Source organism: Quercus robur, chromosome 9, assembly GCF_932294415.1.
Source record: "Quercus robur chromosome 9, dhQueRobu3.1, whole genome shotgun sequence".
Classification (NCBI taxonomy): domain Eukaryota; kingdom Viridiplantae; phylum Streptophyta; class Magnoliopsida; order Fagales; family Fagaceae; genus Quercus; species Quercus robur.
In genome coordinates, this window is record NC_065542.1 from 32,417,776 (window position 1) to 32,438,671 (window position 20,896).

Consider the following 20,896-nt stretch of genomic DNA (forward strand, 5'->3'; position numbering starts at 1 on the left):
CTCAGTACAGGGGCAGGACAAGGGAGAAGACTGCCAACATCGCAGTATGGAGCCCTACATCTGACAGGCCTATACTTCAGACCATGCTGTGTAATCTTTCCCAACCACCCCCAACCACTCGGATGTACGGATGGATAGGACGAGTCTATACCTCAAAAAGCAAAACTTACACGTGGACACGAAGGGGGAAGTGAACACTAGTATAAAAGGGAAAGAAAGCTAAGAGAAGGGGGGGGGGGAGAGAACGATCCTACAAAAAGAAGAATGGGAAGAATGTGATGCTCCTCGGACTAAGTCTGAGGACTCAAACCCTTCAAGCTACATCGATGTAAGGCTTAGCTATTCAGGTCAAACCTACCTTTGTATGAGCTTCCATAAAATCAGGACCAGACCGTTGCCCGGTGACCAAGGGCAAGCCTTTCAAGCCCACTCTCTACAAATTATATTGTTCGGGCCCATTACATATGAACCCAATGTCATTCTTGGGTCGTTAAAAATCGTGTCCCTACAATTGGCGCCGTCTGTGGGGAGGCTTGCACGTTGGCATAGGTGGCGGTGAAGTCAAGCCTCTATCAAGCAGAGGTCTGCGAAGGTTCCTCCATTTCCAGCGACATGCAGTTGTTGCTCCGACATAAACTTCCGCTAGGGGCTACGCCTCGCAGTGCTGATGGCATGGGCAACTCTAGGGGGTTTCCAACCTCAAGCTAACTCTCCCCACCTTGGTCGAGGGGCTAACCTTCGAAAAATAAATAAATAAATACAAAAGAAAAACTACAAGTTTTGGACAGAACCAAGGCCTTGTATGGTCCTCAAACTTAAGCCTATGGGGAAACCAACTACTTAAAAGAAAAAATACAAGTTTTGGACAGAACCAAGGCCTTGTATGGTCCTCGGACTCAAGCCTATGGGGAAACCAACTACTTAAAAGAAAAAATACAAGTTTTGGACAGAACCAAGGCCTTGTATGATCCTCGGACTCAAGCCTATGGTGAAACCAACTACTTAAAATAAAAAATATAAGTTCTGGACAGAACCAAGGCCTTGTATGGTCCTCGGACTTAAGCCTATGGGGAAACCAACTACTTAAAAGAAAAAATACAAGTTTTGGACAGAACCAAGGCCTTGTATGGTCCTCGGACTCAAGCCTATGGGGAAACCAACTACTTAAAAGAAAAAATACAAGTTTTGGACAGAACTAAGGCCTTGTATGGTCCTCGGACTCAAGCCTATGGGGAAACCAACTACTTAAAAGAAAAAAACTACAAATTTTGGACAGCCTATGGGGAAACCAACTACTACAAAGAAAAAATACAAGTTTTGGACAGAACCAAGGCCTTGTATGGTCCTCGGACTCAAGCCTATGGGGAAACCAACTACTTAAATAAAAAAAATATAAATAATACAAGTTTTGGGCATGACCCGGTACAATCAAACCTCGGTCCTCGGATCAGAGGCCAGGTATTATCGAAAACACGGCCAAAGTTACACACTACTCGGCAACCCTCTCGGATGGATTATTTTGGGCTCCTCATTCTCGGACACCTACCACACGCACGTTACAGTACGCTCAACTGTTATCTCGGTTAGTCTCATAAGTTTAATTCGCTATTGATTGGTGTTATTATATTTGATAGTTTCAATAGGTTCAAATTGGTAGTTTTTTGTCACAAAGTTTCCTGTCTTAAGTATCATTAAAGGAAAATACACATATAGCATACCCATTCACAAAGTAATTGCCGCAGAAAAGAAAAGTATTTAGAGGGAAACAAATTCATCTTTTATTAGCACAAAGAAACAGTACAACGTACAATGAAAAAGCTTGAATAAGCTTATACTAAAAGCTAACTACATAAGCGGAAAGAAAAGATACAAGAGTGAAGAAAAAGCCGAAGAAGAGGTGCAGAGAAGAGGGATGCTACTGTTCCAAAATGTTGTCTAAGGAGACCATTCCTCAATACTTTTACATGCCTATGACTCAGGCAGCAAAAGAACCCAACTTGAGGCTGGCACCGTTGAAGAAAAGGTGCAGGGAGCCGGAAGTTGATGAGCCTCCATGTTAGCCACGCCTGCAACAGAGCAGACGGTGCTGATGACGGAAAACCTTGCTTCTGGCGCACCAAGAATCTGATGTGACCAGGGCCTGCTTCGGATTTTGACTAAAAGAGGCAGAGATACCATCCCCACCTTATCAGAACGAAAGATCATCTTGAGTCTATGTCTTCCCTGTCCAGACCGCAACACCTTGAGTTTTGGAAGGATTCGGTGCCTCTGAAGCGGGTGAAGATCCCTCATCCCCACCCATGCCTCAAACATATTGCTCTGAGAGTGGATGGCACTGGGAATGGAGATTGTGAGTATGGCGGAAGGATTATGATTCTGAAGGGAGCAGAAGGGTTTATATGCAAGGGGAGTGACCCCCTATCCTATTTATATAGGGAGCAAACCGGAGGCATTTAATCCATGCAAGTTTCCAATAAGTGCTACAGACAAGACGATCCTGGCACAATTTCCAGCATCATCTGTAACTGCAAGGTTTGAATAACCTCGTGAAGGAAACGTATTAATGGCGCGCCTTGGACACTGAAGCGTTGAGGACGCCGCGCGAGAAAACCTAGAGGGATGTCTCACAATTTGGCGCGCCCCCATACAAACGAAGAAACCCCGGCATTAAAGAAATGTTGAACTGGGCAAGTCATGGTTTGGGCCTAACATCATCAAAACCCTCCTCCCTAACTACAAGGTCGGGAAGTAGGATTTTGAGGGGCTATTGTGGGGCCCAAAATCTGAGGTCCCAGCCCACTTTACACTCGGGGCCCAAAGCCCAGGCCGAGGAGCCCTATTGCCGAGGACGTATGATGAAAGCCCCACAAAGGCCCAAGGATGTGGCCAAGGATGATCTCATGCTCAACACCTCACAAAACGTCTTAAGAAAAGGACAAACTCAGTACAGGGGCAGGACAAGGGAGAAGACTGCCAACATCGCAGTATGGAGCCCTGCATCTGACAGGCCCATACTTCAGACCATGCTGTGTAATCTTTCCCAACCACCCCCAACCACCTGGATGTACAGATGGATAGGACGAGTCTATACCTCAAAAAGCAAAACTTACACGTGGACACGAAGGGGGAAGTGAACACTAGTATAAAAGGGAAAGAAAGCTGAGAGAGGAGGGGGGGGAGAACGATCCTACAAAAAGAAGAATGGGAAGAATGTGATGCTCCTCGGACTTAGTCCGAGGACTCAAACCCTTCAAGCTACATCGATGTAAGGCTTAGCTATTCAGGCCAAACCTACCTTTGTATGAGCTTCCATAAAATCAGGACCAGACCGTTGCCCGGTGACCAAGGGCAAGCCTTTCAAGCCCACTCTCTACAAATTATATTGTTCGGGCCTATTACATATGAACCCAATGTCATTCTTGGGTCGTTAAAAATCGTGTCCCTACACTTGGCATTTTACACCTTTGCCAGCTGGTAAGGTTCCTATGGGTTGTAAATGGGTGTTTAAAGTCAAGCATAGAGTTGATGGGAGTGTTGAGAGATTCAAGGCTAAACTGGTGGCAAAAGGGTACACTCAACAGGAGGGTTTGGACTACTATGAAACCTTTAGTCCAATTGTGAAGTTTGTCATTGTTAGGACTCTACTAGCTATTGCAACTACTCTTAATTGGCATTTGGTTCAATTGAATGTCAATAATGCTTTTTTACATAGAGACCTTGATAAAGAAGTATATATGCTACCTCCACCTGGTTTTGGTAGCAAGGGGGAGCTTGGTTTAGTCTGCAAACTGACTAAGTCCTTGTATGGACCGAAGCAGGCCAGCAGACAATGGTTTTCAAAGCTCTCAACCACAAATGCATCAATCATGGATTCACTCAGTCCAAATCTAACTACTCCATGTTTACAAGAGTTCATAATGATGTAATCATTGTTATCTTAGTTTATGTTGATGACATTTTGGTGGCTAGCAACAACCTTGAAGCTGTTTCAAAGTTCAAGCAGTTTCTTCATGATCAGTTTAGACTAAAAGATCTTGGTCCTTTGAAATACTTTCTGGGATTCGAGGTGGCTCGATCCTCCATAGGCATAAGTGTTTGTCAAAGAAAGTATATTCTAGAGCTTCTAGCAGAGAGTGGACAATTGGCAGCTGAGCCAATTAAATCTCCTATGGAGCAACACACCAAGCTGTCAAACTATCATGGAGAATTGTTATCAGATCCTTCTCAATATAGGAGGTTTGTTGGTAAGCTGTTATATTTGACATTGACTAGACCAAACATTGCTTACAGTGTGCATCAGCTTAGCCAATTTCTTGCACAGCCTAGATAGCCACACCTCCAAGTAGCTAACAGGATTCTTAAGTATCTAAAAGGAACACCTGGACAAGGTCTTTTTTTCTTAGCAGCTTCAGATTTGCAATTGAAAGGTTACTGTGATGCAGATTGGGCCAGTTGCGCTGATACAAGGAGGTCTATCACTGGATTTTGTGTATTTCTAGGAGAGTCTCTAATTTCCTAGAAGTCCAAGAAGCAACATACTATGTCTAGGTCTTCTGCTGAATCAAAGTACAGGTCTATGGATGCTGTTGTCAATGAGTTTGTATGGTTAAATGGTTTGCTCAAAGACTTGTCAATTAGTCATGATCAACCTGCTCTTCTATATTGTGATAGTAAAGCTGCAATTCACATTGCAGCTAACCCTGTCTATCATGAGAGGACTAAACATATAGAGCTTGACTGCCATTTTGTGAGGGAGAAGATACAGGATGGTCTAGTCACAACTTTCCATGTCTCAACTAAGCATCAATTGGCAGACTTGCTTACAAAGCCTCTGGGGCATCAACAATTTAGCAACTTACTCTGCAAGATGGGCATGAGTAACATATATGCTCCATCTTGAGGGGGAGTGTTGAAGAAGTACTAGTCAAGTTTGATGCAAGCTGCAAGTCGTTTAATGTTACTGCTGTGCTACATGTAGTTTAATGCTTACTGTTATTGATGTTTAGTCATCACATGCTGATCATGTGATATTTGAGTTAGTTATTAGTGGACTAGTTTGTTAAGTTTGTTAAGTCCGTTAGTTATTTGGTTTTCTGAGTAAGTGACTCAATGTATATAAACTAATTAGGTTTTCAATAATAATCAAGCAGAGCATTTCATTCATTTTGTTCTCTCTTCTAAAATTCAATAACCCCCCCCCCCCCCCAAAAAAAAGAAAAACCTTCAGCTCTGGCTTCGTCTTTGGTACTAGTGATGTGATAGGGGTCTCTTTGGTTTTTTTTGGGTATTTTCTCACTGTATTTGAGTCAATGAAAGTGTTGAGATTTTTTATTTGATGCCAAAATACGGAAAAACTCATACCAAAATCAAGTTATTAATGTCCAAACCGATGCACTCATGTTGCCTCTATCGTTTTATTTATGCTCTGGCGGTGACTCCACAGTGTGGGTCCAATGCGAATGTTTCCGTTCTACAAAGCAAGTTTGGGTTTTGGTTTTGTAAATGGGTCTGACACCCGATTGTAGCTGATATTTGGTGTGGTAGGTTTTATTATTTTTTTTGGTAAAATGCTTACATGGTATTCTCTCATTAGAGGATGTAAACCCTTTGTTTCACGCCAAGACTGGACCCAATTCACTCTCATTGTTTAAATGGTTAATGTTCAAAGTTTATATTTTGTCACACGTCTTTAAAATTATAAGTCTATGTCAACTTAATATTTAAGTTCTATAATACTAATAAAAGATACTTATATTTAAATATTAAAATATAAAATAAAATTAAAATGTAAAGAAGGCGTCAGTCAGAGTAGTCTTTCAGGATGGATCGTTCTGTATCATCACCTTCCCCTTGTCAAATAGCTAGACATTTAGACCCCCAATTAGCATATGGGGATTCCTACGTTCTGGGCAGAGGCATTGACTAGGGTATTGCAATGTCAATATAGTAGGAAGGTCAAAGATAGCATGGTGATTATTAACAAGATTTTTCAGCCCATATCTTCGTAAATAAGGTTAGTGGAAATATTATCTGGTGTAATGTGATGGAAAAACTGGTTTTGCATTTTATACAAAACCCACAGCAGAAGCAATATAAGGATCTACTTCATTCATGAGAGATAACATATAACCTTGAATTTTTTAACAAAGAAAAGAAAGCGTACCTTAATGCAGTGAAATTCAAAAACAAAACTTGAAAATACCTTCAATCTTCATCCCAATTTCACATGGTGCCCAAGATGAGTGGTCTCTCAATCAGTTCTTGTGTATGTTTATTTTCCTTTGGAAAAGTGTATTTCCAAGATCCTATAGAGAAAAACTGTTTTCTCTTCTTTTAATCATACGTACATTTTTAACTATCTTGGTAGTTACTTTATTTATTAACACTTATTAAATAAAAACTAATTATCTACTTGGGTTAGCCTTTTGGGCTAGCCCAATTGGGCTTAAGTGTGTGACTTGTGATGGGACCAAAGGGACTAATAAGGCTCTAACTCCAATGGGCTTCAGACTTATCAGTCAACTCTTGACAAGTCCAAAGTTACCATTAATTATATAACAAGTACCACTATTTAAATAGAATTGCACTCTAGGCCTTATTAATAAATTATATCCCAAGACTCTAATATAATATCATTCGACCCTTCCATGAAATATCCACAGTGAACAAAGTCATAATAAACTGTCACTTTGTAAACAATTATTTTATTCCTTAAGTGGGCTATGGTGACGAAATCTAGTGAGGATAAACAATTTTGTCACCAAATGATAACATTTAGTGAGGAAAAGAAGAATTCGTCACCAAATATTATAAAAATTTTAAAATTGGTGACGAAATCAATATTTCGTCACCAAAGATGTACCAATTGGTGACGAAATCAATATTTCGTCACCAATGATGTACAAATTGGTGACGAATTATTTATTTTGTCACTATAGGTCATGAAAAAAAGGCAAACCTAGGGTGACGAAATATTCGTGTCACCAAAGACTTACCAGAGGTGACGAAATTCTAAATTCGTCATCCAATATTAGGATGAAGGTGTTTTTGGTGACGAAATAAATTTTTTTCACCTATTGTTTAACCAAAAACTAATCGGAGGTGACGAAATTCCAAATTCATTTTTATAATTTCGAGGGTATTTTTGGTTATTTTTTAGGTTTAGGGGTATTTTGGTAATTTTCATATTTAGAGGGTATTTTGGTCATTTTTAGGTTTCATGGGTATTTTGGTCATTTTTAGGTTTTGGGGAGTATTTCGTTCATTTCTTAGGTTTATGACGTATTTTTGTCATTTTTAAGTTTCGGGGGGTATTTTGGTCATTTTCAAGATTTCGGGGGTATTTCGGTTATTTTTTAGGTTTAGGGGGGCATTTTGGTATTTTTTTTTAGTTTCCGAGGATATTTTGATAATGTTTTAAGCTTTAGGGGTATTTTGGTAATTTTATGATTTTAGAGGTATTTCGGTCATTTTTTAGGTTTAGGGTGCATTTTGGCAATTTTAGAGAATTTTAGGAGTACTTTATTATTTGCAAGTATTAGGGGCAATTTAATAATTTTCATTATTAGGTAATTGGGTGGGTTGGGGTTTATCCATAATAATTTGGTTGAGTTAGGTTTGGGTTAGATTTAATTTGTTTAATGGGTAAATGGGTTAGATTTAATTTGTTTGCACCTAATAATGGGTATATGGGTAAGAATTTTTGACGAACCCAAAAAGCCCTCTCAAAAAATCTTATTTGTGATGGCAAAATAAATTCCTCGCAAATACTTGGCAAAATGTGAAATAATTGTGACCAACAAGAAAAAAGCTATCGTAATTATGTATTATAACTGTCACAAATACTAATATTTTGGAGGGAACTAAAATATTAGTATTTTTCATGCTTAAAATATCTTCATATATTTTTCATGCTTACAAAATTTCAAGGTGATCAAAGATTAATAGGCATGTCATTAATCAATTGTCTAAATTCAAGTTTTTGTAGTTTAAAATAACTCATAAAAGATGAATTTAAAGATCAAACGGTAAATTAAATCTGATTGGCATGCATGTTAAGAACATATAAAACATGTAATCCAATTATAAGATTTTCAAAATATGCATTCAACAATAAGTTATTGGGTGGTGTAACATTTTTTAGAGTTACATCATGTGTAACTTGAATCCAATCCTATTTTTCTTAATCCAATGTGAATTTTGACAAATATACCGTTAGATTACATTATCTTCATATATTTTTCATGCTTACAAAATTTCAAGATGATCAAAGATTAATGGGCATGTCATCAATCAATTGTCTAAATTAAAGTTTTTATAGTTTAAAATAACACATAAAAGATGAGTATAAAGATCAAATGGCAAATTACATCCGATTGACATGAAAATTGGCATGCATGTTAAGCACATATAGAACATGTAATCCAACAGTTGGATTTTCCAAAATATGTATGCAATAATAAGTTATTGGTGGTGTAACATTTTTTAGAGTTACAATAGGTGTAACTTGAACCCAACCTTATATTTCTTAATTCATTGTAAATTTTGACAAATCTACCATTAAATTACATTATCTTCATATATTTTTTATGCTTACAAAATTTCGAGGTGATAAAAAATTAATAGGCATTCATCAATCAATTGTCTAAATTCAAGTTATTGTAGTTTAAAATAACGCATAAAAGATGAGGTTAAAGATCAAATGGTAAATTACGTCCGATTGACATGAAAATTGGCATGCATGTTAAGAACATATATAACATGTAATCCAACGGTTCAATTTTAAAAATATGCAATCAATAATAATTTATTGAATGGTGTAACATTTTTTAGAGTGACGTCAGGTGTAACTGGAACCCAACCTTATATTTCTTAATTCAATATGAATTTTGACAAATATACCGTTAGATTACATTATCTTCATATATTTTTCAAGCTTACAAAATTTCAAGGTGATCAAAGATTAATTTCCATGTCATCAATCAATTGTCTAGATTCAAGTTTTAGTAGTTTAAAATAATGCATAAAATATGAGTTTATAGATCAAATGGTAAATTATATCCGATTGGCTTGAAAATTGGCATGCTTGTTAAGAACTTATAGAACATGTAATCCAACGGTTGGATTTTCTAAATATGCATTCAATAATAAGTTATTGGGTGGTGTAACATTTTGTAGAGTTACATCAGGTGTAACGTGAACCTAACTCTATATTTCTTAATTCATTGTTAATTTTGACAAATCCACTGTTAGATTACATTATCTTCATAATATATATCATGATTACAAAATTTCAAGGTGATCAAAGATTAATTCTCATGTTATCAATCAATTGTCTAGATTCAAGTTTTAGTAGTTTAAAATAATGCATAGAATATGAGTTTATAGATCAAATTGGCATGAAAACTGGTCTGCATGTTAAGAAAATATGGAACATGTAATCCAACGGTTGGATTTTTAAAATATGCATCCAATAATAAGTTATTGGTTGGTGTAACATTTTGTAGAGTTACATCAGGTGTAACTTGAACCCAACCCTATATTTCTTAATTCATTGTGAATTTTGAGAAATCTACTGTTGGATTACATTATCTTCATATATTTTTCATGATTACAAAATTTCAAGGTGATCAAAGATTAATAGGCATGTCATCAATCAATTGTCAAAATTCAAGTTTCTCTCCCCTCCTCACTCTTTCTTCTCTGAACTGAACAACGGATCTAGTGAACAGGTAGTTGCTCTTTACGAAGACCTAAACTACTTTTTGCCATTTTTATTGTTAAATTTTCTAGGAAGAAGAAGCTGGAAAACCCGCTTTTGGTTTAGAAAATTCGTGTGGGTTGACCGCTGTTTGAGAGGTTCACAACAATAGTATAATTTTCGGTTTTATTATAAGTTTAGAAAATTGGATTGATGAACGGTTCCGGTTTCATAATAGTGCCCATGATTTTAAAAACCGGTATGATCAAAGAATTGAAAAAGGGAGCGGTTACCAGTTTTGTGGTTCGACTGGTGGTCGAACTAGTGATGTCATAAATATTTAATTAATAATTATAAAATTATAAAAATATATAATAAGTTTATCACTAATAATATATCTTGATATAATATATAATAATTTTTTTATATAAAAATTTAAGTGAGTTTTCACCTTTTATATTAAAAAATATGTAACTAAACATATTAAGTATTAACATTACAATATCATCCTTAAAACAAATTAAAATAATTAGTGGCACAGACGGCTATCACTATAAAAAAGTTGGACTCAACTATCCATCTTGAAAGCTTGTATAGAAGTCATTATTTTTTTTAGGACATAAATTGTAATTGTTGATTAAAAAAAAAACATAAAAGTGTAGTTTTTTTTTTTTTTTTGATGGTAAAGTGTAGTTGTTGATCTCATAAAGTATATTATAAAATTATTAATGTAAGAAAGTAGTAGTTGGTTTTTTATGAATTCATTTTAAAGAAAAGTTTAGTAAATTTTTAGTTATCTCATTTAATTAACAAAAATAATCCTCTTAAAAAAGAAAGGCAAACAAACATTAAAAAAAAAAATCGTTCTCATGAGTTGTAACTTGCCTGTGCAGTTGTGCCAAAGGTCAAAAAGGACCAAAAGTATCCACCTACGCCACTGAACAATAATATTTTCAATAAAAGAATAATAGGATAGATGAGAATAATATATAAAAAAAAAAGTATTGACAAGGGTGTAGTTAAAATTAAATTTAGAGGTGTACTTGCACTTTTAAATTGAATTATGCTAGATACCATTTTGGTACAATTTTGTATCACAATTCATCACATGACAAGTTATGATTAGTAAGGGTATGTCAATGGGCCATGTGGTAACGTACCCTTACCAAATACAACTCACCATATAACGAGTTGTGACACAAAATTGTACAAAAAGTTAGATCACTTACATAATTCTTTTAAATTTGTTTACAGATATTTTTTTGAAAGGAATTTGTTTACACATTTCAAATGTCAATATTTTCAGCTTTACTCTTTACGTGTGGTGTCAGACACACAAAATAAAATTATGAGAACCACACAAAATAAAAGGAAAAAGAATAAGCTAGCTAGACTCTCAATCAAAGGACAAGACCTTCTTAGTTCTCAGCCACTCAGTGTATACTGAAGGAAAAAAAGAAAAAAAAGTAAAGGAAAATGGAAGGTGGGTCTGCTGCTACTTCGAATGGAAATGAAGACAGCACAGAGAAAGGCTTGGATCTTCCACTGAATCGCCATGGAAACTTGAAAAGTGCTTTCAGTGATTAAAGCCTCAAGGACATTCTTCTCCAAATTAAGTCTTCCAAAACCCCTGTAAGCGCTCAATGATGTTTTTTATTTTCTGGGTTTTTTGTTTTCAAAATTATATTTGCTTGTTTAGTTTTCATGTTTTGATTAGCTTTAGTGGCAATGGCAAAGGATAGTCCCAGTTGATTGTTTTATTTTTTAGATCTTTACTATAAAACTACTGTGTTTTTCCTATCAAAAAAAAAAAAAAAATGTTGCATTTTGGTGTTTTAAGCAAACCGGCCAATAACCGGTTCAATCATACATGTTTCAATTTTTAAGGTTAAACCGGCCGGTTCTCAGTTATTCATTGTGCTTACTGAATTTTTTGAAGAAAATAGAAAAAGTAGCGCGTGCTGAATTTTTTTTGATTTCTTTCTAGGCGGTGCCCAATTTTCAAGCGGGTTCTAAATTTTTTTCGTTATTTTTTATTTGTGTAAACTGTTACTCTCTCTTTCTCCTCCCACAGACGGACCCACGCTCTCAGAGCATCCACAGTAGTGGAGCTTAGCAATTTAGCTCTATCAAAAGTTACTTTATATATTTTATCTATACACATGCTGTAGTAGTGGATCTATTTTAGTTTTCAACATAATAAAATAATATAAATATCACAATAAAATATTCTAACCACTACAATAAAATAATATATTTCACTACCAAAAAAATATTACACCACCAACCTCAACCACCTCTACCATCAACCATAGACACAACCACCACCAACACCACCACCACCACCACCACCACTACTGGCAGTCCACAGCAAAAAAAAAATAAATAAATAAATAAACCCACAACAAGCACAAGCCCACTGCCACAAACACAAGCACAAGCCCACTTGCCCACAACAGATCGGAAAACACAAACACAAACCCACATCGGCGCTGGGCATGAGATAGCAGAGAGAGGGTGGAGCTCGGAGGTTCGGCCTTTGAGGTGGAGAACGCAAAGAGTGGTCGGCGCTGGGCAATGAGGAGTGGTCGGCGCTGGGCTGGGCTTCGGAGCAACGGACTGAGTAGAGAGGCCGGTCTGATTAAAATGGAGGACTGGAAGAGGAAGAAAGAAGAGAAGCCGGAGAGAGAGAGAAAGAAAAATAAAAAGGAAAAAATATTTTTTTAATAGAAGAGGAGAGAGAAATTTAATAAAATAATATTTTTTCTTTTAGATGTTATGAACAGTGCACATCTATTTATAGATATGCACTGTAGCAATGAAGCTAAATTTTTTAGATTTAGCTCCACTGCTGCAGCAAGGTTTTTGTGTTTGTGGAGCTAAATTTTAGCATTATAGTATTGTAGCTACACTACTGCAAATGCTCTCAGCCTCCCAAAAAGACCGGTAAGCTCTCTCTCTCATCGATCCTTTCTCTCTCTCTTTAACCTTGTTAAACTTGGTGACTTTGTGGATTATTTATTATTATTATTTTCCCTCTTAAACCCTAAATCCCCAATCTCACACTCTCTCCCATAATCGTTTTTTTTAGAATAGTTTTTTTTAAGAAGTGAAATAGAATCATTTTTTTTTTTTTAATTTTGTCAGCATTGTGTTTTTAAGATTGAGGCTTTCTTGTATGTGTTTGTTACATTGTTCAATTGGCAGTGGGTAACGTAGGTTTCTTGTCTAGAGGGGTTGAATTGGGGTGAATTTGCATTGGTTGGTTTTAGAGTCCATCTATTGCTCTTTATGCTTTCAAGTTCAAGCATGCCTTTGAGTTAGAATGTAATGTAATCTCTCTGAATTTATGTCTTCAATAAAACTTATTAAACTTCGGGCTACGTTGTATTAGTATAAGATAATTCTCACTTCTGAGCTTTGAGACTTTTGAGTTGTACTGTACCCATAGTCTGAAGAATGATTTAAATTTAGTTTGTGTTAAATATCATGGTTCTACCTAGTTTGTTGGTACCTAGTATGATCTTTCCTTCTTGTCATGAGCTAAGTTATTAACGAATGCATTCATAAAAAACTAAAAACGGACAGAAATAAAGTTTCTCTTCCTTTATATAACTGCACCATCAAGGGCTCACAATGAGACTGCCCCTTAAATACTTCCACACTTTTGTTTTATTTAGGATCAGTGGCTATAGAAAATATCTGAAACTTGGTCTAGAGTTAGAAATTGCTATTAAATATTTGTCACTTTAACTGATTTGTCAAGTTTCATGGAAGTGGTAGTTTGTGTTCTACTTTAGCTTATTGTCCATTTTTCATGGCATTGTGGCATTTGTTATTGCAAGGGATTGTTCTAATTGCTCTCTATCATAATTTTCAGCTTCTGAGTGGGTCAAGGGGAAGCAATTGGAAGAAGTTGTGACCATTAAAAAACACGTGAGTTTTGTCAATATATGATATTTGTTGCTCAGTTCATCTTGTCTATGAATATATGCTTGTTTATCCACCCAATTTCTTGGCTTAGCTACTACCTATATGTGGTTTGCTTGTTTGTTCTTATGCTTGAAATGTTTTGTGTTTTGGGTTCTCTAGTGTGTATTTTTTTGGTCTAATAGCCACCCTAAAAAGTGGTGCAAGGTGATAGCTTGGGTATATGTGATTTGCTTCATGTTTCTGATGGCTGAATGCTATTTGTGTTTTAGGTTCTCTCATTTGTTGTTTCTTTGGCCAAGAAATTGGGTATGAAAATGGTGCAAGGTGAATACTGAAATTGGATATAAAAATCTAATAATGAATTTTTTATTAGATCTTTATTTAGGTGTGATGTATCATGTGGTGTAGGAAATGTAAGTAAATGGGGATTATGAGTTGTGGAGTAAAATGATATGCATGAAACCAGTTTGCGTTTTTTGAGGAACCATTGCTTTTGATACTAAGGTTCTTTTTGTTTATGGTGGTGACTGAGTTTTTTGTTTATTGTGATGGTTGGGTTTTTTGTTTATGGCAGTCATCGAGTTTTTGTGTTAATGGTGGTGGCTCTGTTTTTTGTTTAATGGTGGTGTTGAGTTTTTTATTTATGGTAGTGGCTAGGTTTTTGTGTTAATGGTGGTGGTTGTACTTTTTGTTTAATGATGGTGGCTGTGTTTTTTGTTTAATAGAGGTGGTGGGTTTTTTTGTTTATGGTGGTGGTTTAGTTTTTTGTTTATTGTGATGGCCTGGTTTTTTGTTTATGGTAGTGGCTGAGTTTTTGTGTTAATGGTGGTGGCTATGTTTTTTTGTTTAATGGTGGTGGTGGTGAGTTTTTTGTTTATGGTGGTGGTTGTGGTTTTTGTTTTACGGTGGTGGCTAGTTTTTTTTTTATTTATTTTAGTAGTGTTGGCTAGATTTTTTATTCGTTGTGGTGGTTGGGTTTGTGATTATGATGGTGGCTGGGTTTTTGCTTTGGATTTCACTTTATTTGTTTTGTTTTAAATTGGGATTTTTTTTGCACTCTTTATGATATCTCCATGGTTTGTAATGTGGGTTTGGTTTTTATTTGATGAGAATGTTGTGGGTCTTCTTTCTTTGATAGTTTGGCTTCATATGATGTTGTATTATGATTATTTTGTCTAGTTTGTTATCTTATCAGGGATATAGGTTTGCAGTTTAGTTTGTTATTAATGTATTTTCCTTTATACTTGTGCAGATATGGGATTGGTGGCAAAAAGATAGCTTTTGTGGGACTATTTGAACTCAAATAATTTTCTGTAAAGTTTGGAAGCTAAGACATCATTTGTATATAAATAGTTGTAATTACTTTGTGAACATCTTTATTGCATTTTTAGATTGTATGGATGTTTTTTTTTTTTTATAGATTTGCTTAGAAATGAATGGATGTTTTTTTAATTATGGATTTGGTTAGAAATGAACAGGTTAATGTAATGGCAAGTAAATGTAAAGAATATTAATAAAAAAATAAAATTGGTGACGATAATTTTCATTGCCATATCTGACTATAAGCAGAAATTGGTGACGAAATAATTCGTCATTTGATCTATTGAAACTAAAAAAAAAAAAAAAACAATCGGTGACGCAAAACTTCGTCACCTAATCTATTGAAATTGGAAAAAAAAAATACATTTGGTGACAAAATATTTCGTCACTGAAAATAAGGTTTAGTGATGAAAATATTAGATGACGAAAACTTTTGTCACCTACCATTTTTTATTGGTGACGAAAAAATTTCGTCACTTATCATTTTTTTATTGGTGATGAAACATTATTGTCACCAATACATTTTGTGACGGAGCTAAGGTGACGAATGCTGTTTCGTCACCATATGTATTCGGTGACGAAATAAGGACATATTGTGACAAAAGGTTTCGTCACCATAGTCTACTTTTGTTGTAGTGGAACTATATTTTGAATTTACAATGAACTTGTCATTTATATCTTCTGTAACTAAATCACATAAATCACATACAATACATCTCATGGACTATGATAATGTCTCACTAGTTCATTTATAAATAGTCACATATAATTAAACAGTTTAACTATTTATAACATGCCACTAAATTGGATTTTTGGGCATAAACTCTAACCTAATGAGTATATGTAACATAGCCCTCCTCGCATGGAGATGAACCTTAGAGGGGCCGGCTCCCCTCCTGTTCTAATTTCTCCTGTTGTCTCCCATTTTTACACAAATGAAAGACACGTGGCTAACAACAAATCCAAGGCTTAAAAATGAGCCACGTCTAACATAATACCCTCTCTTTCCAACTCTTTTCAGCAGCTTCCTAATTCCTTAGAAAAGCCACCTCCCACACTCCACCAAAACTTGCTCTCCACTAAGTTGAAGCCGGCAAAGAAGATCTTCATTGTTTTGTTAATGGATGAGACTTCATTGGAATTGTTTACTGAGCTGTGAAAGAATCATTCATGGAAGCTTTAAAAGCTTCCTCTCCTTCTTGAAAGCTGCCATGATATATGCTCTGCCGAAACCACTCCTTCATCCAACTCATGGTTTCTTTCACAAGTTCTAATCTTTTATTCATTAATTTGTTTATTCATTCATCCAATTAATTCCCCTTTCTCTTCACATTTGAATCACAATTAATAAAACCCAATTCAAAGACCCAATTCATTGTTTTGTTCCCCATCAAATTGTTGAAGCTCCTAAAAGAGTTTTGAGCATGCTGGAGATGGGTTTGGAGTGGCTAATGATTCTGTACTAGTGGAAACTGATGGTGTTACAAAAAACACCAACTCCTAAGCTCGTCCATATGGCTCATCCCAAGGACATGATAATGACATATGGCTCCTCCCAAGGACATGATGATGACATATGGCTCATCCCAAGGTAAGGATGAAGACATATGGTTTGTTCGTCATGGGTAAGCTTGACCGTCCACAACATCAGTTGGATGAGCTTCACTCATCCTGAACATGTTGCAGTTGTTCCTGTTTTCCTGTCAGACTACAAACCACTCCCCTAATCAACAGTTATGAAAGTCAGACCCTAAAAACATAACTGCCTTGGTGGTTAGGGAAGTTAACTCTAAATCCTCCGAACTTTACAAAGGTAGGAGAAGGTAACTGCCTCTGGCAAGCAGTATATAAGTGTTCTTCTATGAGAAGGTAATTCATTCAGACATTATTTTGTCCATACAACTTGGAATTCTAAGAATACTGACTTTACTATCGGAGGATTCTTGGCCGGTCTTCCCCGGTCTCCTCTAACATTGTGTTCATTTTTTCAGGATACTCCAAAGCAACATAGATCAACGCTCGAAACATTCAACCTTACTGATTTCATTGCGTTCATCAGTTGGCGCCGTCTGTGGGGAGTAGTTTTTGTTAGATTTTCTGAGTTCTACAATTTCTTTCTCTGACAAAAAGGGCTGAAATGGTTCGAACTAGATCGAGGGCTACCAGCCCAGGCCATCAAGAAAGTAGGGATGCTTCTAGCCATCCCCATCTCAATCGTCAATTTGCGCCTAGCATGCAACCATCCTCTGTTCATATGCAATCCATGGCAGCCGCTATGGTAGAGTTAACTCGCCAAAACCAAGAATTGACAAGGGGGATTCATCTTAGGAAGCAACGACATGAGACATATGGGGAAGAACAAGATTAGAGCCAGGGAGATGGAAGAAGTGCCATGCCTGAAACTCAATCAAGGGGCACCACATCAAGAAGTGCCACATTTGGAGAGAGAGATTGACCAGATGAGGAAGGTTATGTATGAAATGAGGGAGAACATGAGAAGAACAAATCCTGTAGAGGATCTAGTTCACCGTACAGATTCCTCTTTCACGGCTTCCATCAATGGTCATCCCTTGCTTCCAAAATTCAAGATGCCTTCCTTGGATTCATATGATGAAGCGCGTGACCCGTTTGATCACATTGCTACTTTTAAGACTACAATGCACCTTTAGGGGGTACCTGATGAAATTATGTGTAGAGCCTTCCCTACTACCCTTAAGGGTCTGACACGAGTGTGGTTCAATAAAATAACCCCGAATTCGGTAAGCTCTTTTGAAGAGTTGAGCAAGTTGTACATTAATAACTTCATTGGGGGACAGAGACATAAGCGTTCTTCGTCCAGCCTGTTGACCATAGAACAGGGGAAGAATCAAAGCCTACAATCCTTTATCACTCGCTTTAACAGGGAAGCCTTGATGGTGGATGAGGTGGATGATAAGCTACTGCTGGCAGCCTTTCACAACGGGGTTAATTCTGATTTATTCATCCACAAGCTTTATGAGAAGGAACCCCAGTCCATGGCTGAACTCGTCCATTCAACCCTGTACTTTATGAATGCAAAAGACGTGATCATAGCCAAGAAGAGGAAGAGAGCTGAAAGAATGGAAGCAAACCCCATGCGCCACTCCAAGCAAGTCCCTCGTCCAAAAAAGGGACGGACGGAAGATAAAAAGGACCGGGATGGTAAGAGGGCTAGTCCTTCAACACGGAGTCAACAATACATGCCACTGAACACACCACTTGAACAAGTCCTTATACAAATCAAGGACGATCTTTCCTTGAAATGGCTAGAGAAAATGAAGGGAGATCCCAATAAGCGCAATAGAAACAAGTATTGCTGCTTCCATAGAGACCATGGGCACGACACGGACGAATGTTACGATTTAAAACAGTAGATTGAAAATCTTATAAGACAAGGAAAGTTGAGAAATTTCCTCAAACGAGAGCATAAGGATGAGAAGTTGAAAGGGGAGGTAGAAGAGACGTCGCGCCCCCCGCTTGGAGAGATTAGAGTTATTATAGGAGGAAGCTTAGTCGGTCAGTCATCCAAGTCCAAAAAGATGTGTCTGAAAGTAGTGCAGAATGTTCAACTCTCTGGACAATCTCCAAGGTCGACGACCACGGACAAGCAAGCAATCACATTCATGGACGCGGACGCTGAAAGAGTTCACCACCCCCATGATGATGCCATTGTTATTACTTTGCTAATTGCTGATTATACAACTAGAAGGGTGTTGGTAGACAACAGAAGTTCAGCAGATATTCGTCTAGTAAACTCACCCTTGGTAGGATTTAGTGGAATGAAAGTGCAGCCTGTAGGCACTATCACATTACCTGTCGTGGTGGGGGCATACCCACAACAGGTAGCCAAGAACGTGAATTTCTTGGTGGTAGATTATTTATCCTCCTACAATTCCATAATTGGAAGACCAACTTTAAATAGTTTGAAAGCAGTTACATCTACTTATCACCTGTTAGTCAAATTTTCAATGGAGCATGGGATAGGACAAGTGCATGGAGATCAGCTAGCAGCAAGAGAATGCTATCTGGTTATGTTGGCCATGGACATGCAAGTTCAGACGATAAATATTGAAGAAAAGAAAATGGTGGCTGAACCCATTGAAGTGTTGGAAGATATTTCTTTGGACGAGAAAAACCCTGAAAGGTGCACCAGGGTTGGAGCAGATTTAGAAGAGAAGGTTAAGAAGGACCTCATCCATTTTCTGAGGAAAAAAATTGATGTATTTGCTTGGAGTCATGAGGACATGCCGGGTATAGACCCTAGTGTCATTACCCATCGTCTAAATGTGTATCCTTCCTTTAAGCCTATATGACAAAAGAAAAGGGTGCTTGCTCCTGAAAGAGACAATGATATTAAAGAAGAGGTGCAGAAGTTGATCATAGCAAAGTTCATTCGAGAAGTTTATTATCCAAACTGGTTGGCCAATGTAGTAATGGTCAAGAAGGCAAACGATAAGTGGAGAATGTGTGTAGACTTCACCGATCTGAACAAGGCCTGCCCCAAGGACAACTACCCGTTGCCTCGCATTGACCAATTGGTAGATTCTACTACGGGACACAAGCTGCTTAGCTTTATGGATGCTTTCTCCAGATACAATCAGATAAGGATGGACGACGCAAATCAAGAAAATACATCCTTTGTCACGAGTCAAGGCTTATTCTATTATAAGGTGATGCCCTTCAGTTTGAAGAATGTTGGGGCAACATATCAGAGGTCGGTTAACCACATGTTTCGTCCACAAATTGGGCGGAATGTAGAAGTTTACGTAGATGACATGTTGGTGAAAATTCAGGACGAGGAGAAGCACCTGGACGACCTGCAGGAAACGTTTGACACACTTAGGCAGTATAACATGAGGTTGAACCCCAGTAAATGTGCTTTTGGAGTATCATCCGGGAAATTCCGGGGGTTTATGGTTTCGCATAAGGGGATTGAAACAAATCCAGACAAGATCCAGGCGATACTAAACATGGAACCTCCGCGAAATATCAAAGTCCAGTCTCTTACCGGACGAGTTGCTGCCCTTAACAGGTTTGTCTCTAAAGCTACTAATAAATGTTTACCATTTTTTAAGGTACTTAAAAAGGCATTTGAATGGATGGACGAGTGTCAAAAAGCTTTCCAGGACTTGAAAATCTACCTCACTACGGCTCCTTTACTAAGTCCATCTGTGCTGGGGGAGGAGTTGTATTTGTACTTAGCAGTCACTCCACATGCCGTTAGTTCAGCATTGATAAGGGAAGAAGGAAGAGTGCAAAAGCCTGTATACTACACAAGCAGAGCACTAAGGGGAGCAGAAGGACGATATTCGCTAATAGAAAAGCTGGCTTTTGCATTGATAACGGCCTGCAGGAAGCTTAGGCATTACTTCCAAGCTCATGTGATCAATGTCATGACCGATCATCCGCTCAAGAAAGCAATGAACAAGCTAGAAGCTGCAAGACGACTGATCCAATGGGCTATCGAGCTTAGTGAATTTGACATCAGATATTAACCAAGGCATGCAATAAAAGCTCAAGCCCTGGCAGATTTCATTGCAGAGTTTACTCCAAGTTATGAGGACTTAAACGGGGTGGAGAATAGAAAGAAATGGGTTGTCCATGTGGACGGCTCATCAACACAGCATGCAGGAGGAATAGGAGTTGTTTTACCATCCCCAGAGGGAGATAAATTAAAGCACAAGGTTCATCTACAATACCAAACAACCAACAATGAAACTGAGTACGAAACCCTTCTTAAAGGATTGGAGTTGGCTAAAATCAGTAGAAGCAGAATCGATACTCGTCTTGGGAGATTCTCAACTAGTCATAGGCCAAGTAAATGGAACATGTGAAGCCAAAGAAGTACGAATGAAGAAGTACCTTAATAAGGTGGTATGCCATGTAAAGAGGTTTAAGGAAGCTGATTTCATTCAGATCCCAAGA

At 37.3% G+C, this 20,896-nt stretch overlaps 1 long non-coding RNA gene across 1 annotated transcript; it reads left to right on the plus strand.

Annotated features, from left to right (window-relative positions):
* The first annotated feature begins 11,080 nt into the window (after window positions 1-11,080).
* On the plus strand, window positions 11,081-15,034 carry LOC126701257 (uncharacterized). Its single transcript, XR_007647263.1, has 3 exons — window positions 11,081-11,332; window positions 13,581-13,636; window positions 14,886-15,034. It is a non-coding gene; the product is annotated as an uncharacterized LOC126701257 (long non-coding RNA).
* Window positions 15,035-20,896: the final 5,862 nt, after the last annotated feature.